At 44.0% G+C, this 25,000-nt stretch overlaps 2 long non-coding RNA genes across 6 annotated transcripts; both read right to left on the reverse strand.

Annotated features, from left to right (window-relative positions):
• Window positions 1-273: 273 nt before the first annotated feature.
• On the reverse strand, window positions 274-10,149 carry LOC128852832 (uncharacterized). 3 transcript variants are annotated; one of them, XR_008450883.1, is made up of 5 exons: window positions 9,969-10,149; window positions 6,657-6,910; window positions 5,677-5,831; window positions 5,051-5,202; window positions 274-3,487 (listed from the first exon to the last, which is right to left on the reverse strand). It is a non-coding gene; the product is annotated as an uncharacterized LOC128852832 (long non-coding RNA). The 3 variants fall into 3 exon arrangements; XR_008450882.1 differs by having other exon boundaries at window positions 5,677-6,910; XR_008450884.1 differs by lacking the exons at window positions 5,677-5,831; window positions 6,657-6,910.
• A 4,970-nt stretch (window positions 10,150-15,119) lies between these two features.
• On the reverse strand, window positions 15,120-23,252 carry LOC128852911 (uncharacterized). 3 transcript variants are annotated; one of them, XR_008451026.1, is made up of 3 exons: window positions 23,099-23,252; window positions 17,931-18,017; window positions 15,120-15,210 (listed from the first exon to the last, which is right to left on the reverse strand). It is a non-coding gene; the product is annotated as an uncharacterized LOC128852911 (long non-coding RNA). The 3 variants fall into 3 exon arrangements; XR_008451028.1 differs by lacking the exon at window positions 23,099-23,252 and adding an exon at window positions 20,338-22,457; XR_008451027.1 differs by lacking the exon at window positions 23,099-23,252 and adding an exon at window positions 18,166-18,838.
• Between the last annotated feature and the right edge of the window lie 1,748 nt (window positions 23,253-25,000).

Raw genomic sequence — 25,000 nt, forward strand, 5'->3', positions numbered from 1 at the left:
TGTTATTCTGAACTTTACAACAGTCAAAACGCTTGCTAGTTTGGAGCTTTGGCTCCAGCTCTGTCTGACCTTGCATTTGAGAAAGGGAGAGACCGCGAACAGAGGGCATCGCAGAAGCCTCATCTGTGCAGCACAGATCACGTTGAACACAAGGTGTTATCATCGTCAAAGAATGGGCAGGGTCTGGAAAAAGACCATTTTGAAGAAAAACGCGTTCTAACTTTAAAAGAAGATAATTACTTAGATAAAACTTAACTCTATTTTAGCTTAAACAAAAAATATCCCACTTTTTGTAACAATAACTACTGCTTGTATTAGGAACATGGTAATAAGTCTTATCTTGATACTGAACAAGAGTCAACAAGTAAGTCTCCCAGTCTTACTTCATGTGGTAGGTTTCTCAGTCCTCTGATCATCCCTTCCTTCCCTGGAACCTCTCCTGCCTGGCCACAGCTTTTTTTTTTTTTTGTGTAGTGGAGACCAAAACCAAACGCAGCACTCCAGGTGCAGCCTGACAAATAGAGTGAGATAATGACTTCTTTATCTCTGCTGGTGAGGCCCTTCTTGATGCATCCTGCTGGCCTCCTTTGCTACTGCAGCACACTGTTCACTCATGTTGAACACAGCTCTATTATACCATATTATACATTATTATTATTATACTATGCAGCCCTGTTATTCTACATATTAGCACAATATTTGGTCCTAAACAGCATGCCTCCTCTTAAAATTCACCCGTAGCATGAGTAGAATTTGTATATCTGTGCCCATGCTGTTCCAAATAATGTTGTAATTTATTTTTTCCCCCCATATTTGCACATTCCCAATTAAAAATAAGGCTCTGGGGTCACTTTAAGTCAGCAGGCATTACTCAAAGTTCGGCAGGAAAGGCACCGTCGGTGCAGTGCCAACCCATCTCCATAGGAATCGCCCCCAAACAGTATGGAAATTTTCCCAGAAAAATATTGCAGCAAGGAAGGCAGCAGAGCAGGGGGTGACAAGCACAGCCATTCTGCTCATGAACACCATCCTAGGCATATAGGCACTACCCATGCTCTCTTAACTACAACAAATCCTGTGCATCCAGAGCCCCTCATTGTCCAGAAGACTTCCCTTCAGTGTTGCTGCCCCCACTTGCTGGTTTTGATCATTTTTTTGTTCCTTTTACCCACCCTATTTCCACCTATTCCTGGAATCAGTCCCTGGAAGATCACTCCTTGCCTTTCTTCAGACCCCCTAAGGACACCTCCTGTAGCTCTTCAAATCACAGAATTGTTAAGGTTGGAAAAGACCTCCAAGATCATAAAATCCAACCATCACACAACACCACCGTGCGTACTAAATGTCACGTCTACAAGTCTTTTAAACACCTCCGGGGATGGTGACTCCATCATTTCCCTGGGCAGCCTCTGCCAGTGCTGCACCCCTCTTTCAGTAAAGAATTTTTTCCTAATGTTCAATCTAAACCTCCCCTGGTGTAACTTGAGGCCATGTTCTTTCATCCTATCACTTGTTACTTGGGAGAAGAGACCAGCACCCACCTTGCTACAACAAACTCCGTACCCCCAATCCAGGGCTTCCTCAACTGCACCTTGCTTTTTATTGCACAAATTGTTACTCAAGACTGAATACTATTCATTTTTTTTCCTTTATTTGAGTGGGGGAAAGGGAGAAGACTTTTGCCTGTCAACTTGGAAGATGGTCTTGTCCACAAACTGCTCCATACCCTTGGGTGAGAGATGCTAAAGAAGCAGCTCTGAAGGCCACGTCATCAACAAAGAGTGCCAGATCTCTATTACCAGGGCAGTGAGAAGTAGTACAAGATTTCCATTGTGGAAGATCATGATATGGGAAGTGGGCTGCTATACAGCGGCTCCATAGCTCAGCTCACCTCTGCCAAGCTGGAAGGGAAGAAGTTCATCCCCAGTGGGAAAGCAGTCATGGGCTTGTCTGTCAGGGGAAAGGGGATCTTGCAGAGAAACATGATGTGGTTATATCCCTATCCAGCTAGCTTCCACCAGATCTCTTCCCAAGACAGAAAAAGTTTCTGGAAAGCAATCCCTTGCAGAGAGATGGAAAAAAAAATGGTGGGAATTTTTCATCTTGCACATGGATCTGACCTTTCTTATGCAGCCCATCCCAGATTTGTTAGGTACCATGCATCCTAACAGCACAATTTATATTACCATTGGCTGACTGTGACTTTACAAATGCAACACTTTCAGCTACTTTAAGATTGCAACAAATACTGCATTTGCAGACTGGCCTGTCTGAAGTGGAAAATAAATGTATTTCTTTCCAGGAGGTTTCCTGTCCTCTCCTCCATTTTTAAGCCTTGGAATAAACCCCCTTTTTTAGTGGGACTTTTAAAACCCTTTTGCAAAAAGTCATACCTAGCACCTTATGGCTTCCTGCTCGAGTTTCCAAGCACTGCAAGCAAATGTCTTCACAGACATGCATACACAGGATACTTTCCTTGTGCAATGTTATTGCTAAAGGGAAAGATACTTAAATATATATATTAATAACGCAGTTTCATTGTTAGAGAATAGATCTCCACTAATTCCTCACTGAAATAAAATTTTAAACCTAACTACAACCATAGTTTTCATTATTAATTAGTACATTAATATTTAAGCACTGAACACTTGACTACAGGTACAGAAACGATATGAGCTAGAAGCGGTCAAGTGGATTAGGTTATAGAAAAGACATAGAGCTGGGTATGGGATGGCAGACAGACCAGCAGGGCAATCATAGAATCATGGAATGGTTTGGGTTGGAAGGGATCCTAAAGCCTATCCAGTCCTCCCCCCCACCATGTGGGTGGGCTTTGAGGTCCCTTCCAACCCAAACCATTCTGAGATTCTTTGATTCTATGAATTATGGCACCTTGGGTGATGTTGCCTCAAGCAGATGAGGGACCACACCCTCCAGCTTCTCCCCAGCCAGCGCCAGGTAGCAGAGTTCCAACGTGTCAGTAATTTAATAGAGCACCATGCTGCCCTGAAGCACAACATTAAGGCAGCCACACAAGCGATTAGAAATCTCTTTGCAGTGAGGAGTGTCAGGCTGATTTATACAATTAGACTGTAATTTTTGTAATTAAATATTTGGGATTTTTTTCCACCAAAACTTTGTTTTGAACTGGAAAGACAAAAGCACACATTTACCACTTAACTTTCTTAATTGCTTTTAAATGTCACTGCAAATCATACAGTGTTTATTTGCAGCATAATTGACAAGCAGCACTAGCATGTCACCGCTCCACCTGAGCAGGAAGGGAATTACAGGCAAGGGAATTGCGCTGCAATACACATTCGCATTGCGCCAACCGATTTTATGCTCTCTGCCTCCCTCCCAGCCCCTCTCCATGTGTGTCTGTACCTTTGCTGCTCAGCGCTCCTGCCCTTTTTCCTGCGTGGGTGTTGCAGCCAGGTCCCTATGGATCCAGCTGCTTCACAGTGAGGGGGATGAGTCCTGCTCCCTTGGAAGGACAAAACAAAAAGCAGTCAAAGAAAGCCCGGACACTGGTTGGGGCGTGTTCCTCTCTGCATACTTCCCACCAGAGGCTGTGCTGGTGGGAGAGGGAGAACTTGGGGATCATTAAAATCACATCAGAGCTGCACTCAGACCAAAAACCTGCCCACAGCACTGAGGGGCCATTTCAGATTGGTCAGTTTGGTCACTGCAAAAACAAAACCCAAGGAATTAAAGGCAGTTTTCTGTGCTTTCATGGTTTACACCAAAGCAATGAAAAGTTAAAAATTCTTCTTTTTGACACAGAGTATTTTTAAATTAAATGGCAAGTTGGGTTTGGATCTTTCATGCAGCATCAGTGGCCAGAATCAATTTTTACAATGGTAGAATCTGGTAAATAAAAGCAATGTGTATTATCTTGAGCCTTCTGTAAAATACTGGGGGTCAGCACAGCATGGGACAAAGAAAGGGAGAAGAAAGGCTGCCCTGCTTGGAAAACGAACTCCACATAGTGAGATTGTGCCAAAGAAAAGGAACAATACCTACAGTAAAGTGATGTTCCCTTTCTCACTAGAAATAATAGAAGCATTAGAGATATTGGATTAAAACAACTGCATTCTCAAGCTTCTTATAGCAAGTCAGTGTGCCCTGGCAGACCAGAAGGCCAACTGTGTCCTGGGGTGCATCAAGCATGGCATTGCCCGCCAGTCAAGGGAGGGAATTGTCCCACTCTGATCCACATTGATGTGGCCCCACCCTGAGTGCTGGGTACAGCTCTGGGTGCCACAGTATAACAAGGATCTAAAGCTACTGGAGAGCGTCCAGAGGAGGCCATGGAATTGGTGATGGTTTTACAGGGGAAGCCACAAGAGGAGTGGCTGAAATCACTTGGTCTGTTCAGCCTGGAGAAGGGGAGGCTGAGGGGAGACCTCATCATGGTCCCCAGCTTCTTTACAAGGGCAGGAGGAGCAGGCGCTGAGCTCCTCTCTCTGGTGACCAATAACAGGACCCGAGGGAATGGCAGGAAGATGTACCAGGAAGGGTTCAGGCTGAATATTAGGAAGAGGTTCTTCACCCAGAGGGTGGTGAAGCACTGGAACAGCTTCCAGGGAAGCAGTCACGGTGCCAAGCCTGACAGTATTCCAGAAGTGTTTGAACAATGCCATCAGACACATGGTGTGAATGCTGGGGTCGTCCTATGCAGGGACAGGAGTTGGATGGGGTGGTGAAGCACAGGCACAGGTTCCCAGAGAAGTCATGGATGTTTCATCCCTGGAGGTGTTCAAAGCCAGGCTGGATGGGGCTTTGAGCAACCTGACCCAGTGGGAGGTGTCCCTGCCCCAGGGCAGGGGGACTGGAAATAGATGGGCTTTAAGGTCCCCTCCAACCCAAATCACTCTATGATTCTGTGGCATCTCAAAACACACTCCAAAGACCAAGACAGTCAACTAAGTGGCATGCAGCAAGAACAAGCGAAACACAGAGTTGTTGCTCTGCCTATTAAAAATGCACATTTACACATTTTTAAACAGTAGTCCAGATGGGAAGGGGGAATGATTAGCGTCCTGACCTTGTCTCGGTGTGGAGCAGCTCCCTCCAATGGTTCTAGCTGTGCAGAAGGAAGTGCTTTGGGAAACTCAACCTGTTACAGCAACATTCTTCAGGTCTTGTAGAATATTCCTTATTGTTCTCTTTCTGGCAAACAAGCTTTTGTGGGTTTAGCTAGAAGATAATTATAAAAATAATTATTTCTAATAGAAGAATTTTTTTTTCACTTTTTAATTAGGCTTAGAAAAACATGAAACTTTTCATTGGAAAAAAACCCCAAAGTTTTCTCTAACAGAGGCCATGAATGAATCTAATTACTGGCCTATAGTATCAGGAACAAGGTGAAGCAAGACCTGCAGAATGTCCCTCCACACGGCTCCACAGGGTGTCAGTGTTATTTCGGTTTTGGGTCATTTTACACTGGAATCAGATTAATTTTCTCACTGTATCGTTTTTGTGAGTCTGCTCCTTGGAGAGCTGCTGCCACCCCATCTTGCTTGTCAGAGCGCGTCCCCTTTCCCCCCATGGTCAGCACAGGAATGAAATTTATTGAAAGGGGGAGACGAACTCAGTCACGGTAGTCTGAGGGCAAGGGAAGGATTTCAGAGAGATTTGAGTCAGCGCTGACGTTCCCCACTGCAAACCTACTATGAGTTCACTGGTGGGATTCCCACTTCCAGCTCAGTGATGACCTTTCCACAAGGGCTTTCTTTGGCAGATCCGTAGCCACGACCACGAGCGCCTCTGGTGCTTCAAGACTGCTCCAACACATTCTGTGTTTTAAAGCCTTTTGAGAGCTGTCTCTGAGGCAGAATAAAGCTGTTTCAGTTGACCCTTGCCAAAAATTCTTTTCCAGACACATTACTAATATGGCTGTGCTGGAACAAGGTCCCACTGTACTCCGGCAGCTGTGCCAGATGTGTGGTGTGACGACACACAGTGTCCCCACCGCCCCATGTTCTCCAGGTGACTGCTCAAGCCAGCTTCAGTTCTTCTGCAGTGGCTCTGCTAGGATGCTCTCTGAACCAGTGCTCCCATTCTCAGCTGTTTTCTTCGGCATCCCTCAGCCCAGCCTGCCTTCTTCAAGACTGCTACTCATACAATAGTTTTCCCTCTAACCTGTAATTCTTGGAAAGTTGTTGGAGGCAGAACTCAGTTTGTATGTACAACAGGGATGAATCCTGGGCCAGGAAGTTTTGACTGTTATTAATCGGTTCTTTATCATATTATTCTAAAACAGGCCACTACTCATCAGTATTTAAGGACACCATCCCAAAGAACCTTCCCCGAAATCCATACTGAAGAGCGTGCTTGCAGAGGGACAGGCAGCAAACAGGCAGCATGCTGGGTGCCCAGCCCTGCGGAGGATGAGCTCTGCCTTAGCTATTAGGCAGTAGTTTGACTAGCAGCAGTGTTTTTCAGCAAAACCATCAATTTAAGTTGCCCCTCTGCCGAACTTGTCACTATTTATCCTCCCATTCCTGTGCCAGCCCTTCAGTTGTGCCAGGACAGTAGCCTGGGAGGCTGTGCAGTAAACTGAGCTGCAGAATTGACCTCAGTTAAAAATCATCTGGCAACAAAGTGAGTAAGTTTTATTTAACCCTGATTAATTATCACATCTAACTCACCAACTGGCTGCACAGTAGTTATGGCTGGACGGGAGGAGCGGTGAATGGGAAGGAGGGGCTGGCTGTTCAAACCAGCGCTGCTGGCAGCAGCGATGTTCAATCTACACCTTGGTGCCTGACCCACATTGGAGAACAAAGAGAAGTCCCGGAGCTCAAAAAATCGGAGCGGTCTGATTTCCCATAGATTTCAGGATTTGTGTGTTCCTCCTACACAAGCAACCAGTTGCTCATCTCTGATGACTCTGTCACAAGCTCTGCAAGCAGACAAGCCCAGAGGTTGGGAACAGGGAGTTGGACTTCTCATCTTCAAGTCAATACTCACTTCACAAGCTCAGCAGCTCCCAGATGTTCATTCACAGGATTACAGTTAGTCAGAAGCTGGTCGATGGGTCCTCCACTCAGTGGCCAACATTCACAGCTATAGCTCTTCTCAGAGACCTTTCTGTAAGGATGACCACTACCTCTAATAAATGATGACTGCTTTTCCAATTTGAAGCAGCTGGAGGAGTTGGGACATGATGGGAGCAGGTTACTCAAGGGGATAAGGACCTTGCGTTGGACAGGTGACCCGATGGGAGGCCAGGCTCTGGGACCTCTGCCAACTATTTCCAGCACAGAGGCAGCAGAGGGGGATATTTTCTCTGGTTGCAATTCTCAGAGGGAAAGGGAGGAAAGATCATATGCCCCCAGTATCACAGTTTAGTCCCAGCCCGGCTCAATTCAACAACCAAAATGTAAGCAGTTGGGCTCCCAATTCCCTTTCCCTCCACTCCCAGGAAAGGGAAATGAGAAGAAAGACTTGTGGGCTGGAAACTAAGACTAAAACATCTCTAATGAAATAATAATGAATAAAATATTATAAGTTAGGAAATGATAAAATATATAGAAATATATGAAATTGCTCCCCCTCTCAATGATTACATCATCACAGATGCTGCAGAGCGGCACAAGGAAAAGTGTCCTGGGCTGGATTCAGCAGCGGAAGGGAGCTGGATTCAGGAATACATGGGTTAAAAATACAGATGAAGTCCTCCACAGATGTTGGCCATCAAAGAAGAGAGATTGACCCTCATGATCCCTCAGTTTTATCCTGAGTACAACATATATGGGATGGAATTCTCTGTTGGTCAGTTTAGGGTCACCTGTCCTGCCTGCCACCCCATGCAGGTATGACCTGTTCCACCCCTTTCACTTACGGCTCTGCCAGCTCGGGGATGCCCTTGGTTTCTTTAGGAATAAGTCTAAGCAATGGCCTTTCTGCATCCCAGTGCCCTGTGTTATCACTGCTAGAGACAAATCCTGTTTGAAAAACATGCAGTTAACTATTAGAAAATTATGTTACTTAGATGAGACTTAGCTGAAAAGTTAGAAAACCAATTCTATTTCAGCTCAAATCAGAACACCCTAAAAAAGCCTCCAGGATGAGGAGCATCTTGCAGACCTTCCCCAAGAGTGCAGAGCAGGCGTTGCACTATGGGTTTGTCCTGCCTGGACACAGACAGCCAGTGCTTTCTGCGCTCCCCCACCACTGCAGAGAAGGGCACCAGGTGGGCTGCTGGCCTCACAGCAAGGCCTGCTCCTTCTTGAAGCTACCTGGTGGTCTGCAGAGCATAAAAAGATTTCAGAACAGCTGCCGTAGATGGTGGTAGAGAAGGAATATTGAGTGGGACCACTGTGGCTATTTCTTAAGTCTTTAAAAAAGAAACATCATGGCAGCTATTTAGTACGGTTTTGAAAATTCAAATATTGACAGAAGGAAGTTTTCCAAAGGATGCCAGCAGCTTTCGCAGCAGCCCCAGTAGCAGAAACACACAGTGGAGTCAGATGTGGGCTGTAGTGCAGACCAAACCCACAAGCTCCATGCCGGCGGGAGAGCGACCAGCTGAGCTCCAGCAGCTCCTCACCCATCTGTAAGAGGTTTGACTGTGCACTGGAGCAGGGGGGTGACGAGGGTTGGAGGGTGGAAGGCAGAGGCTGAAATGCCCAGAGGAACTACAATCGCACTTGCCAAATTCTGCATTTTATTGGGAAAGGGAGAGAGTGACTTCACTTTTTACCTCCCCTTCCCCACTTCCCCTGCCCTAAACAGACAGATGTGGCTTTGCGAGAAATTAATTACAGATGGAGGCTAAGAAAAATGGGAAAAAAACCCCTCAACCACAAGGCTTTTTCCTCTGCAGACTCGAGGATGGATGGGGCGACATGGGAAAACTAGCAGATGGAAAACCCATTACATATGTGAGGTTTGGAGAATAAGGCTGAGGGACAATTTGAGCGTTGTAAATTTTAAGTTTGGGGGTATAAATGCATTGCTTAGCAACAGAAAACAAATAGGAAACAAGAAGCCTCACGAGAGGGACGCTTAAATATTTTAGAATCCCTGTTTGAGGTGAAGACTACATTACCAGAGACCGGAGGAGCTGCTATCCTCAGCAGCTAGAGTCAATATAGAAAGAAAATGAGGACTTTAATCTGATTTCAACACGGAAATGTATTTAACTTATTTGGGGCAAGAAAAATAGGTATTTGTTTACTCCCATACATGTTTTGCACAGTGCATATGTGACAAGACCAGAATACGTGGCGTTGTCTTTAAGCTCTTTGCTACCCAGGGAAGATTTCTCATAATGTTTTCAAATAGAATCTTGCAGGTTAGAAGAGACCTTTAAGATCATCAAGTCCAATCCTATAATAATATATGCAGGTGAGCTGCTTTACTAGGGTGTGCAATCATTGCTACCATATACCTGAATCTCGCTACATGGTCCAATGCCTTTTTATGCTGCTGCATAAATGTTCTCCTAAAATTCCTGACATCTCAAAGGATGGCAGAGGGCCTCTGTCTCAAGGGAGAGAAGAGAAGGGTGAAAAAGAACAGATCACCTGGAAACAAATGCTGCATGTTTTACACTACTTCTTCACCATGACAAGGCAAGGATAAAGGGGAAGGGGAAAAAAAGAAAAGACACTACCAGATTTGGAAGGTCAAATGATACCACTTTTGCTTTTCTTTTGATCCACTGAAACACTAGAAATACAAAGTAAAGTGAAGCACAAAGCTTCTAAACAAGCCTGTGACCGAAGCCTCAACTCCTGCCGCAAAACACCAAGCAAACTCATTACAGATTAAACCAGAAATTCACGAGAAACCAAAACTCCCTTTAAAAATTCTTTTTTGTTCTAAGAGTCTGTAAAAGTAGTTATTCAAATACAAACACACACACATATAATAAGCATGCACACATTTATACACAAAAAAAGTAAGCAACAGGTAGTTCATTGCCTTATTATGGGGTATTAGCCCATAATTACCTCTGGGGCATGTAGAGTGGGTAGGAGCGCGTTCCCATCCTCTCCCGCATTGCTGCACATGACATCATGCTCTTTCTTTCACGAGGGAGGTCCATATTAGTGGAGTTCGGAAATAACCCAGACATTCCTACTTGGTTTGCCGCTCGAGCTAAAAGGTATACTCCAGATCCAGGATTGGGTTTTTTTTCCCCATCTGAAACACAACCAAATAAAACCCTTGCAAGCGTTAGTTATTTCAAGAGTTAAAAACAGTAGGAAAGTTCCTTGGCAGCTTAGGACTTCAGCCTAGTAAAACCAGCTGTTCATATATATATACACTTTACCTTCAAAATTAATGACAAAAATACAACCATAATGGACATGCCTTGTTTAATCCAATGGCCAAGAATATGGAGAGCAAACAGTATTTGGAGAAAGAGCATTCTAACACAAGACAAAATAGTTTGTCACTTGCACATTTCTAATTTGGAGAACGAGAAGAGATTTGTAGTCCTCCAGAAAGGGGGGACAGAGTCCAGTATCAAAGGTAACTGAAATATTCGCCTACACAGGCAGTCAGCTGCAGCCTTAGGGATACCAGTGAAACCAGTCCAGAGCTTTTTTAAAAAACTAATCTAGGAAATCTGGATGATGATTATTCTTTACTTCAATTCAAGACAGAAGGAAGCCTGGATGGACTGCCTTGGGTCACTGCCTCCTGTCCTCTTGCCTGTCTTGTAATCACACAGTTGTTTTAAAGGAGCATGTTTTGTTTGCTGTTCGAAAAAGGTGAAGTAGCAACATACAGGCCACCTGAAACTGAAAATGTAAAGAGCTAACATGACAAACATCAATTAATTTGGAAGATCTATCAGAATACCACAAGCTAAGGCTACCTTGAAAGATGAGGAAAATAGGTATTTCTATATAGGTCTGTGGTGGTTTTATAAGTAGCTCTACATCAGCTGAAACTGTCATGGACAAGATCCAAAGAACTGATTCCAACTGTGGTAAATCTCTTAGCATTAAGAGATGCTGAAAATCCAACCAAATACCACTTTGCAGGCGTGCTATGAAGATGATGTAAATCAGAAAACAGTGTCCACTGCTACACATCTGTACACCTGCCTGAAAGCCAACACTAAGCTGTTCCTGGAAGAAAGGCTCTGGGGAAGCGGCTTGATCTTTGGCCAAAAGAGTCATGTAAGAAAAACTCACACAGAAGAGATTTCAGATAGATAGTTTGAGCTTGGTCTGAGGGAGGAACAGAGACCCTCATCATGCTGATGGTCGAAATGCAGTGTGCTGAACATCCATGAGCTTGTGTTCCCCTTTCCTGCCTCCCTATCTAAACCCATGCCAGCCGGACTGCCAAGATTTCTTTCCTCCAGCGTCCTTGCAAAATTTTTCATGCTTTGCAGACCCAAGCAGTGAAAGGGCATCCAGTCCCCAAGTTAAAGGCTAGTTATTAATCACTCACACCTCTTGTTTACCACAGTAAATTTGAGGAAAAGAAAAAGCCTTCTGCAAAAACCCGCTTTTTAGATCAGCACCAGCAGATGACCTTAACAAACGAGGCCTTAGCAGCTCCCAGTGGTTTTTCTATATCAGTTAAAGCCATTTGACAAGACCGTAAATGTGTGCCAGAAACTGATGGGCTCCTCTGAGTGCAGACTCACCACTGCTGCTAGTGCTAATAACGCTGCTAACCTAGGGCTAACATTAGCTAAGGAGTTTTACCAAGTTCCCTCAGATAGCCAGATTAAAAAGGCATTAAAAAGGGAAGAAAACCTGGAGTCTTACACAAAAAAAAGCCCTATAATTTCCTCTGTTGTCCCGTCTCCAAAATTTACATGGGTCTTCACTGCACAATGCAAGAAAGCAGAATAAATCACAAACTCATCGTTCCACTTTTCCCAGCTGCTTTTCCTTGCAGTGAACCTTATTTTTCCATACTATTCCCATCACGGCTGCATTGTGAGCCTGGCTGGCATTTTCTTTTGAGAGCGAGAAGGGCATGGAGAAGGCGTAATGAGGAATGAGCCTCGCTTTGTTGGATTCTTTCCTGGATAAAGGTAGGAACTCCTAATGAACCCGAGGCTCTTCCAGCCAAAAGTGTTCCCCCGAGCAAAGATGTGACACCAGGTCACTTGACATGGGGAGCTTAACAAAAGGAAAAAAAAATCTCAAGTTTTCTTGTGCTCCTGAGCAAAAATAGGCTGCTAATAATTGCATTCGAATCGAAGAGCATTAGTGTGGAAACTGAAATCTCATCAGATGTTCCACTGGAAAACAGAAGGAGTGGCTTTTCCAAGCGCGAGACAGCACTGCTGCTCTTGGAGAGCACGAAGGAGTGCACAGCCAAGGAGCTGGGCGGGTTTGCCTGGCTGAACAAGCCCCACTTCTTTTGATGCTGCTGAAACTTGCCCCTGTTGCTGAAACCCTGGCTTTGATGGATGCTTCACGCAGAGGGGATGGGGCAGCAGAGAGGACGGGGAAAGGGAGCACACGGAGAGACAGGAAGGGAAAGGGGCTGCTCTGTTCCCGAACACCCTGCCTACCCCATCCCTCGTGAAAAGGCTCCTTCAGCCATACCTATCTGCCAGTCTCTGATCTGCCTTTCAAGATTATGATGCTCTGATTTTATTCATTCCTGCTGGAGGTTTTGCTTAAATATAAACAGCAGAGCATTTCAGACGGAATTAAAAAAATACAAATAAAAGAAATAAGGAATTCCCCAAAGCTCCAAGCACATTTTAAAACACGTTAAAAAGGACACAACAATAACAGCTTTATACATACCACAGCTGCAGTGATTTGGAGCAAAAGTAAGGAACCTTGAATGTGCTAGTGTTTTGTTTTAAAATATGCCCCATAATGTTCACATTCACAACTCACTATAACACTAACATCTCCCCTTCTTCCCTCTGAAGGAGAGGGAGAAATTCAGTGATTCTCACTTTCCCCACCTTCATTTCTGCTCCTCAACGTGTCGGGCGGGCTGGATTCTGGGAGACCAGAGGCTTTTGGGAGGTCCCCAGGACTCCGGGAAATACAGGCAGCTTTGCATTAGGATTTACAACCAGTAGTTGAAGAACAACTCAAGAGGTGTTTTATTACTTGTGACGAGGGACTATCAAAAGAAGCCACAGGGTACTTTGCCAGCTGTCTGGTGTTGTTTCTTCAGTTCTTATTGGCAGCAGTCTTGGTTATGGCTCTATTTTTCTTTCTCCTCCTACTTAACTTATCTTTCATCTTACAGCCTCCAACATTGACTTGATTGCAATGCACTGTACGTTAGAAATTAATCCACAGAAATGCTAAAGAAATTTGAGCTGCTAAATGTAAAAAAGGCAGCAGCTCAAGCTTCTGACAGATGCAGGCCGAGATAGTGCTCCAGCACTTTATCACAGCTCTGATTGTGCAAAGAGAAAAAGAAATCCTGGTCTTGAACTTAAGGGCTTCCAGCGATCTCAAGCCAAGGATGCTCAGTAGTGCTTCTCTTTGATTCTGCCCTGCCAGCACAAGGGCTACAGCAAGATGGTACAGCAACAAGAGACAGGACTCTCTGATTGAACAACCCACAAGCTCCCCTTACTGTAAAAGGTGGCCATGACCACAAACCCATAAGCTGTATTTCCTTTTGACCTTAATGTAGGTGCTTTTCTTTTTCCTCTGCTCAGGAAAGAAAAGTTGACTGTCTTTGCCTGAAGTCAGCTCTGCAAGACTCTTGAGCTACCGGTAAAGGCTCTTCCGTACAGAATTCGACATTTTGATTTTCTGCTTTGAAAGATGACCAAAGGATGAACACTTGTTCTTCGCTAAGCACAAGGCTTTAACAATATGTCCCACCTTGTGATTAACAGCAATGACTTGGTTTCTTGACTTTTTTGACATGAAGAATGGAACTACGTGACAAGTCAAATAGTATGTAGAAACTACATTGTATATACTGTCACATTCTTGTGCATTTAGCATCTCCCAAACACAGCCCCAAGCCCCCTTTCCCTCGACTGTGAGGGGTCTGGGTACCATCTCTATGAAGAACAAAGCAATCTGCCACTTTAAGAAATGAAGGTGAATATCTACTGACACTCATTTGCACCGTGTGCAAATAAAGGGGCCCAAACCAGAGCAGTTATGTTTTATAGCACCACAAATGTCAATAGAGATGGACTAGCTGCCTGTGTAACTTAAACAAAAATGAAGAGAGAGAGGCAGTGCGCACCGTTGATCTATACTGGAGGACTTTGAAGAAAATAAAACCCTATAAATCTCTTCTGGCTTGTATGTACAGATGTTTTACTTTTTGTAACACTATTTTGAGTTGGACTCATATGTTGTAAATCAAGCTGTAACGTTCATTAAATATATATATATGTGTGTGTATATATAAATAAAGACATTTTTTCCATCCCTTCTTCACTGCAAGCAGTTCAGCAGGGCAGAGCACCTGCCCTCTGCAGTGAGCACAGATAGCGAACTTGACCCTGGCAACACCATCAAGTAGAGGATCTCTCTGTAAATGGCTCCTCCTCAAGCCAATACAGAGACTTCCATAGCACCTCTCCAAACAGGAGGTACTGGTGTATACAAGCCACATCCACTTTCTGAGCTGACAATAAACACAGGCCACTGGACGATGGGATTTTGTTTCCTCTCCATTGAGAGCTACCAGGCATTTTAGTACCAAACCTGAATTTCAAAAGAATTAACAATATTTCTTTAACTTTTTTTTTTTTTTTGGTAAATTCTGTCCTCACCAAGAATGCTGAATGTTTATTAAACTCCCTGTTCACCTCTTCCACAGACTGCACTGCTTATAGCAACTGTTCAATGCTATATGGGCTGCTAGGTAAATGATCAGGTAAGCCCATGCAAACTTTTTTCCAGTCCTACCGTTACTTCTGTATTTAATCCTGTTTCCTCTTGTTTTGCAATGCCTTTTCTTTGCCTTACAACCATATTAACTCACTACTACAATCCTTTCTATTACCAAAACATTTTAAAAAAATAACCATGCTTTGATGTAATAAAACATGAAAAAACCTGAAAAGATGGAAAACCGCAGCCCAATGTAAATCATGATGGGACGCTGATAATAAAAGAATCTTATTCATGCCAGATAAAGCAACAAATCCTCATTTAACACACCAAATAATTTATCCTTACCCAGAAAGGCACTCAGTCGGACATTCAAACAGCCGTCTTTGTACGTGGAGAGAAGCTGCCAAGTCTCCATACTTGAATGATCTCATAGGCCCTGGAAAAAAAAGAAAACCAAAACATTTTACCATATTGGCTGAAGACACAGGGGCAAAGGATTGACTTTAAAGCATTTTAGTGGTTTGGGTCCTAGTAGAGATTTGTAGACAAGCTTTGGGAAAAATTATGACCCCAAAGTCACAGAAAAATAAAAGACCTAAACAAAACCTTCCTTAAGTTTTCTCGCTTATGATAGTGCTATCAATGACCACCCCTAAACATCTGGTTTTGCTCTCTCACGTACTCATACCAACTGTAACTCACACTTGTTTCACAAACAAGGAAAAGGTACATAATGAATTATAACCACTGTTGGAGAAGTTAACGTGTAAAGGCAGCACACTTTTTTCTCTGAACCATCAGACAAAGGTGATTGGTTCTCACCCGCGACGCCTTTCCCTGCTGGTGTCAAAAAGGCATTGTTCGCTTAGAAAGGAAAGGAGAACAGGGCACGGCATGGACACAAGCAAACAACAGGACATCGATCCACGTGTGGCTACCTGGGAGAAATATCTGTGTGCAGGTCCCTTGGCCTGGGCTCAGTACTGAGCGCAGACACTGAGCTCAGCGTGGTTCACAGCTGTGTACGCTGGATCTAGTCCTCTAAGTGGGTAAATTTCCATAGTTCAATCAGGCTGTGAATGATGACAATTTTACCAGCTGGAGACTGGCTATGTTTGGGGTTTCTGAAAACACTGCGGTGCCTTTCATCATTCGACTGCACATGCGAAACCAACTCTGAGAGAGCACATGAATTATGTCTTAGTGTGCTCAGGCGAGACAAAAGCGAGCAGAAACCTCAGGTTTCAATAGTAGCTGAGAGGTTGGCCATTCTCCTTTGCCACTTGCTAGGTCAGGATGGGCAGAATTTCCAAATGTGCCACAAACTCCCAGTTGACAAGAGAGACTCAAACAGTCCTTTATACCACTGAAAATTATGTCCCTTCGACTGTTAAGCCAGGCACTATATATGCATAACCAATCTTAAAAAAAACACAGGCATAAATCACTTACTTTGGCTCACATAGTGTGTGAACTGCACAACACTGAAAAACAACAGGGAGAAACATTATGGAGAGATAACATGAATTTTCCTGAATTATCTACAGCTTAACTCAGTATTTCACCATACTGTTTTGCTGCTGCTCTTCATAAATGAGGAAGGCAACATTAGCTCCCAGACTCAATTCTGTCCCAGCATCCCTCACTCCAGCTCAGCCTCCCTGTGCTGCTCCCAAGCAACAGCCCCCAGCGTTTCACAGGCTTCATCTGCATGATGGAAATGGCACCGATATGGCCATGTTTTTTTGCCTTTGAAGGTGTGGGATACAATCTCAGCTCTGTCTACGCATGGGGATTGACCAGAGTTACCACGTGTGCATGGACCGAGCCGCGCTGGGCTATCACACCTGCAGGTAGCTCCCACTCGGCGTACAGCTCTGGAATCTCTCTTTCTCCTCCCCTCTGCATAAATCAAGCAGCAGGGAGGCTCAGAAACATGACGAATACATTGGCTAGAATATCTCCTGCTGTAAAGACAGAGGGAGGAAGGGGGATACTAAACTAGCCTTGCCTTGGATGGAAAAGCAGCTGGAATTTAATGTTCTTGGAAGCCAGCCCTGGCTGCTCAGACATGGATCTGCCAGGGAAGTCCCCAGTGGAGGCATTGCTCATTCTTCAAAACTAAAATGTCAAGAGAAAGCACTGGAAATCATTAAGCACTCCGTTCAGTATTTCTTGAACGATCTCAGGCAGGGGGCAGGGAAAAAGGCCTCTGAATTGCCAACAAAACTGAAACAAATTCTCAGTGTTAATACAAAACAGAGGGGAGATCGTCGGGAACCTGAAGTGGGATTTTGCTTAATCGTGTCAGTCTGAATTGATAGGACATCAAGGTAGCCTTAAAAAAAAAAATGGACATGAAGGAAGAGAGAAAAAAGCAGAAAAATGAGAAAAGATAAATAAAGAGGATTTTGTCAGGCCTAGGTTTTCAGAGACTTTGCTGCTCAAACCCACCTTGCGTGACAGCCACGTCACCTGCATGTGGTGAGCTGTGCTTAGTCACCACGTGGAAGAGAACTGGTGACCAAACAGCAGGCAGCAGAGAAAGCCTTCCACTGGAGAAGAACCAGCAGATCCCACAAAAGCCACATCTCCCTGGCACAAACTCCACTGGGAAATACATAAATACTTTTCCTATAGTTCAAATTAAGGGAAAAAGGAGGTCATTTTGCCATCTGCTATTGAAATGCAGCTTTAGAAGTGTGTGTGACAGTTTTAAGCCTATACTCATCCAGACACACGTACCAACTGGCTCTTATGGAAATGCATTTCTGGAGCTCATAATTTTCCAGCCCTTCTAGGCTGAGGGAAGCGTTTCTGACAGACATGCCTCTCCTCCGAACACTTCAGTAGGGAGGCACCTTCCAAAATCACTGACAGAAAGGCACAGCTAAATTCATTAAACGCACTAAATTTTGATGCTGTGCTATGGAAATACACACCATGGGAATGATCGCCTTTCAGTGCAAACACAAATGACTAAGTCGTGCCCACTGAAATAAGAAAAACCCTTGACTGTTATTGTGATAGCAGAGGCAAACTTGGTGAGTGGCAGGTTACACTGGATAGGGTTTTTTTTTGGTTTTTTGATAAGACTCGAACATACTAACAAAATAATGTTCTGTATTGTATGAGTTGTGTAAAGTGGCTGCTTACTTTTGGCTGATCCAGTAGGTGCCAGAAACTATTTCTCTTTTTTCTGTATGATCTGTAGAGCAGTTTACAATCCCTTTTTGATGAAATCTGTATCAAGGGAAAAGAAAAAAAAAAAAAATCACTGTTGTACCCAACTGAAGTGTTAAATTTTGCAAATCAACTGAGAAAGTTGATTCTACACCAGCTAAACTTGATTTTTTTTTTTTTTCCAGTTGGCATTAGTCACATTTCTTACAATAGTGGAGAGCACGGGTAGCAACATGTTCCACCGAGGACTGCTGCACGTTGACGGAGCATTTAGTCAGTGTCAAGGCAGCAGAAAAAAGGACTGTAGGCTGCTCCCCATCAGCCGGAGGGTCTCTGCCTGCAGAGCTGTGACAGGGCAGACAGAAGGGGTGGGTTTGCAGCAAGCTGTACAAACACCTCTGCCCAACATGCTGCTGGAAAGCTCACGGAGACCGAGAGTAGGGCGCACGTGAATCCAGCAGCTGCTGCTCCAGAGCATCAGAGGGGATGGAGAGGATCCCCAACAGCAGTCCTGAGAGCAGCCTGGCATGGTCATGCGACTTCTTTGAGGGACGGGGGAGGAAACAAGAGAAGCAGAAGCCTAAGGGATGAGAGAGGGTTTCCCAGATTTGTTTATACACACGTATTAATGGACATGTTCCAAAAGCAAAGAGAGAGATTGCTTTAAAAATCAACGAAATGAGAAACAGCCTTTGTGCATTGGGATGAGACACCTCTTCCAGGTAGAAACAGCCCACGCTTATTCCAATCTAGCAGAATACATTGGATCTAGATTGACAAATTTAAAATAAAATAAAGATTTCTCCTCCCACAAGCTGACTGCTACCGCCATTTTCTTCTAAAGCAGCAGATCATCAAGACAAATATATTCACAGGGATTTCCTGTCAAAAGTCACTCTAACAAAAATGTATTTTTACTAGGAGAAAATAAAGCTCACCAGTGGGATCAGCAGAACACTTTCCATTTAAAATGAAGAGCATGGCAACTTTAATTTTAATGGAAATTAAAGCGTGCTGGCACTTCAATGAACTATAAAACTACTCAAGGGCTTTGTTTAATTTTTAATACAAAAAAAAGATGCTTTTGACCGTGTCAAAGTGACAATGCTTTTACAGATGCAATCCCACTTTCCGTGTGTGCCAAAGGAACCCTTACTCTTCTCAGTTCACATGACTTAAATTTGGTTTACCGCAAGAAATGTGTTACGACTTCAAATCTTTAGCCTGATCCTTTAGGGAAAATTAAAAGAACATTTTTTGCAAGTAATTGTGATTACTTACGTACAGAATATCTGTTTAGCTGTTGTTCTGATTCATTTTCTAACGCTGACAAAGGAACCAGGGTCCATCTTTGGAGATGCCACATCAGTTAAATCAGTAAGACCTAATCACTGAGACCTGCACATTTTAAATTAAGATAAACAGAAGCTCACAGGTATTTGAAACCTCAAGGTCTTTGATGTTTTAACACCAAACCTTGATAATTTTCATCTAACACACTTGAGTCTTGATTGAAGGCATAAACTAAGGAAATTCTGGGCTACCTGTGAGCTCCCAGAAAGCAGTGGATTTCAGTAAAAGTTGCACCACGCTAGTCAGGCACACTCGTCCCTTTGCGACCACTGGACTCTAATTACTTACAGACTAGAACTAACACTGCTGTGATGAGAAGCTCCACATGAGCCAGCAATGTGTGCTCGCAGCCCAGAGGCCAACCGTGTCCTGGGCTGCCTCAAAAGCAGCGTGGCCAGCAGGGCGAGGGAGGGAACTCTGCCCCTCTGTTCCTCTCCTGTGAGACCTCACCTGGAATACTGTGTCCAGTCCTGGAATTCTCAACATGGGAAGGAGATGGAGCTGTTAGAACGGATCCAGAGGAGGCTACAAGGATGATGCGAGGGCTGGAGCACCTCCTGTATGAGGACAGGCTGAGAGAGTTGGGCTTGTTCAGCCTGGAGAAGAGAAGGCCCCAAGACCTTATAGCGACCTTCCAGTGCCTGAAATGGCTCCAGGAAAGCCGGGGTGGGACTTTTTAAGCTTGGAGCAATAGGGTGAGGGTGAGTGGCTATAAACTGGAGAGGGGCAGATTTAGACTAGACATAAAGAGGAATTTCTTCACAACGAGAGTGGTGAGGGCCTGGCTCAGGTTGCCCAGGGAAGAGGAATTTCTTCACAACGAGAGTGGTGAGGGCCTGGCTCAGGTTGCCCACGGAAGGTGTGGCTGCCCCATCCCCGGAGGTGTTCAAGACCAGGTTGGATGAGCCTTGGAGACCCAGATCCAGTGGGAGGTGTCCCTGCCCATGGCAGGGGGGTTGGAACTGGATGGGCTTCAAGGTCCCTTTCAACCCAAACCACTTTGTGATTCTATGATTTTAAAAAGTACCTTTAGAAGATGACATTTCCTTCAATATTTCACAGCCTGAGATCATTCATAAGAGCCCACAGCCTGGAAGAGACCTCCTCCATCACTCAGCGTTGTCTCCTCCTACTGCAGACATCCAAGGAGCAGAATCAATTCTTTCATGGTCTGATTAAGTCCCACCCCCTACAATCAGGGGCTTGCTCCCCACTGTTCCTTAGAGAAGCTGCAGCAGGAACTTTCCCTCCCTGATGGTGTGAAATCTATCTTTCATCTATAGCCAGTTTATACGCCTTTGTTCATGTGACAATCTTCTGTTGTAGGTGTTTCTTGCCATTTGTTGTGTTTCAGGATGTGGGTTAAAGAGTCTTTTCAAGTTTCATAACATGGGAATTATACATTTTTAGAATACTGAAGTGAATTAGGAAGTAGATGTAAAATAGCAACTTAATCTTAAAATATGGAGTGCTGGGTGCCTAAATAGCTCTCTAAACCAGCCACAAGAACTTAAAATTCATCCAGTTACGAGCATTCAAAAAGCACTGATGAGTTAATCCGATTTGTTATTTCTTAATCAGCAGCAGTGGCACTTTAATCTAATTGCCTGTGACATTTCCATTGCTTATCTTTGACAGCAAAGGAACAATACTGGGCTGATATCATCAGAGCATTCAATGCCATTACCTAAATAGAAGTGACAGGCAGAGCAATTCATTAATGAACTCGTGCTTAACTGAAGGACTTGATGAGCTCAAGGTGAACCAGTCTGATGGATCACAAAAGCCTCCTTTGGATGCTCTTCATACACATGCAGTAGGAGGAAAACGCACTCACTGTATCTATTTGTTTACACTCAGCACTGAAAAAGCAGCACTTCAAGGATCAAAAGGCAACACAAAGCACAGAGTTATAGACAATAATAAATGTATAAGCCTTGCAGGATTTTTTTATCTTCTTTCACTCCTGAGAAGGAGCATATGGGGGTGAATACAGAGGTTTATGTACTTTCCTTTTTGTACTTGGATCTAATCAATCATCTTTTCCTTACCTCTTTGTTTTGAAGAGAATATTTCACTCGTATTTCCCCATGCCACTTCTATGCAAACCAAACTGCAAGAGGACTGGTGACTCACCCTTTCTGAGGCCGGCAGAAGACCTGACAGGTGCAGTAGTCATCGAAATGTATTATTCATCTTCAGTAAACCACTTTTTTTTGAGCATTACCTGATGTGCTCTTGGAAAGTCTTCAGCTCAGTAAGCTTTGCCTAGAGATGGCTTTCTCACAGTGGTTTTGATATTATAAGCTCCTTTGAGTGAGAAAGATTACTCGGTCCACATGGAATCCCACCAAAATCTCTGGGGTTCCACTTCCAAGTACGTGCACTTAGAGCCCTGGCAGTACCAGCATTTAAATGATTTAGCTTTCCTGATATTTTTCTTGGTCTGACTGTCTGAGAGACACAATCAGGCCACCGATGGCTTTACCTCCACAAATCATGAGTGTCAAAATCTCTAAATTAAATCAGGACAATGGATATACTTTTGCCAGGAACACTGGAGCGGATGTGCTCTGACAAGTTCTTCCTTGATTATTTTATGGCTTTGGGAGCCATTGGGAAGCACACCGGACACAATCTCAGCAGAGCTGGGTTATCTCCAGGCAAGCACTGTTACTGCTGCACACTGAACAACACTCACTGCCGTGCCTCAGTTTCCCCATCTGCGGCAGAAGGACAGGACGACTGCTATCAGTTTTCTCTGCAAGGCCCTGATGAATCCCATGGTGAGAGCAGAGGTATTAACTGCTTGCTGATGTAGAGAACTGGGCAGTAAGGCATCCCCACACTCTTGAGAAACAACGTCCCCTGAAATCTCATAAGCAAATTACTTAACTTGACAGCTTTCACTCAGCCAAATGTGATTGGGAGAACAGCAGCACAAGGAATCTGATTAAGCAAGATGTTGTGCAGTAAACATTTATCAGACATCATAGTAGCAAGCGTGATCTGTCTTGGTATAACGGCTAGCAGATATCCTCAAATAACCAACTGGCTGAGACATTTATCCTGAAATAGTTTCCTTATTACAACACCTCACAAATTAGATGTGAAGCTGTGTGCAATAACCTTATGTGTAGACATTACATGAAGTATTTTACCCCTAAAAATAAGTAATAATATACAGATGTGTCTGACATGATGAAAAACAAGATTTTACACAAAGCCTGGAACATATTTATCAGTGGCTCTAAGTCCAGCATTCTGGCCACGTTGGTTCTGCTCTTTCTCATCTTTTATGCACAGCTCCAGCCCCTTTCTGAAAAACATTCTTTATAGAAAAGGGACCAAAAGCACTGGATCTCCCCTCCCTCTGTTCACTCCTCAAACACACTTAGGGGTTTAGGAAATATGTCAGCTTCGTAGAAAAGGCTTCAGGTACAACCTTGCTGCCAGCTGCCAGTTGCAACACCCTCCCACTGCTTTGGCAACGCCAGCGCTGCAGGCAAGAGACATCCCGAATGGACTCACATTTCTCTGTGGCTGTGGAATTCAGAGACCAGTGGAAGCAGAACTCTGAGTTAAATTAAAACTCAGCAAGTATACAAAGAACATGACCCTTATCTGGCGCTTTTCTACTGTGTGTCAAAGAGGTTCAGTACCAAAGAATGTGCTGCAGGATATGGTCTCTCCAGTCCCTCATGCTGTCAAACAGAGGCTTCTGGGTCAAAACAAGATTAGAAATAGTGTAGGTATGTGTTACTTTTAAAATTATTATTTACTCTTACCTGAGAAGTCCCAACAGCTGTGCTGACCATGGGCCTGCTTGGCAATCTAGATGGCTGGATCCAGCAAGCTTCTGGAGGAGGGTTTTCAACGCAGATCGCAGAAGTTTTTATTATCGGAAGTGTCTTAATTTTTGTCATCCATCAAAATATGTTTATATCTAGGAAACAAAGAGATTAACAATTAACAGAAGCATTTCCATTATTACAGCCATCATCATATTAAAACAATGACACTACAAGGCTTTCAATACATCAGCCAGGTATCAAGCGTCAGGAGCTACTTACCCTGCTAGAACTTGACTCCTCACCTGCACACTGTGGGTTTACTCTCTTTGGAAGCGTCTGACTGCTGGAGGGGCTGGAGAACAAATCTTATGAGGAGCAACGGAGGGGCCAGGGGCCGTTTAGCCTGGAGGAGGCTGAGGGGAGATCTCATGGCTGTCTTCAAGTACCTGAAAGGAGGTTGTAGCGAGGTGGGTGTTGGTGCCTTCTCCCAAAAGACAGGTGATAGGACAAGAGGGAATGGCCTCAAGCTGCACCAGGTGAGGTTTTGATAGGATATTGGGAAAAACTTCTTCACCGAAAGGGTTGTCAGAGGCTGCCAAGGGTGTGGTGGAGTCCCCATCCCTGCAGGTATTTAGAAGACTGATGGATGAAGTACTTAGGGATCCAATTTAGTTGTGGGCAGGTATGGTTGAACTTGATGATCTCAAAGGTCTTTTCTAACCTAAGGATTCTATGATTCTGTGACACAGGTATCAGAGACGGGGTATGAAAACAAAAGCAGCACTGGTGCAACATTCTGGATTTCGTACTGATAGGAAACTGATTACTGAGGTGGGAGCAAGTCAGGTTTAGGAACTGCCTAGACACAGTACTTTGGATATGTAGCACAAGCTAAAGTTTGTAAAATGCTTGCTCATACCAGAAATCCCCCATCAATAAATAAAACAGATCACAATTATCCCATTTAGACTGCCTTGCACTTAAATAAACCCTAGATACATGTTTATACTCATTACGAGCTTACTGCTGTTTCAGCCTGGGAAAACTCAAATTTGCATCCTCTTTTCCCAGGTCTATCATATAACGCTACTGAGCTATTCACAATACCATAAATTTTACTCTAAGCCAGTGCTTTGAGATTGCTCCTGAACAAGGCAATGGCTCCCTGTTCTCACGCTCGCTCACTGCGTTTCCATACATCTCCGCCTACAGAGCGAGCTGCTCTCTATATTCCAGACAGTCGTGCTAAAACACTGAAGGAATTCTGCTCAGTCAGGTAGTGAGCAACACAACCACCATTTACCCTTGCCTGTAACATGCATCTTCTACCTAATTGTTTAGACGTGTCATTTGACCTCAAACTAATTCAGCTCTTCATCCCTTTTCCATAATGAAAGGGAAACATTTTCCTACCTGAAAAGAAAATGAAAGATATATTAGCACTGGCTGCTGGCTGTACTCTTATATGAGGTCTCTTTTTAGCTTAAAAAACAGCTTGGACTCGTTTTGTGTTTTGCTGCATACGCGCACAACACACACACAGTTTTTTAACTTGAAAATACATGCTTTTCCCTTTACAGGTCTCCTTGCAGCAGGTCCTTTTGAATATTTCAGAATAAAAACTGCAGTATCTTACACACTGGGACTTTTCACCAGGCCTCCGACACCCTCTATCATGTTAAACATTATGTACAAACCACTCTTTTAAAGGGCAAGATAAAGACACTCACTAAAGGCTGGCTTCACAGAGCAGCAATGAACAGTCTCCTGTACCGGTTCCAGGAGACAGGCAGCAGGTTTTACTTTGGATTTGTGTTTTAAGTACCAAATGCAACTAAAAATGGGGAAAACCATTCCAGAATTCTATGAATTGTTCCATTAAGGCTTACAATCTCA

Source organism: Cuculus canorus, chromosome 8, assembly GCF_017976375.1.
Source record: "Cuculus canorus isolate bCucCan1 chromosome 8, bCucCan1.pri, whole genome shotgun sequence".
In the NCBI taxonomy this organism is placed as follows: Eukaryota; Metazoa; Chordata; class Aves; order Cuculiformes; family Cuculidae; genus Cuculus; species Cuculus canorus.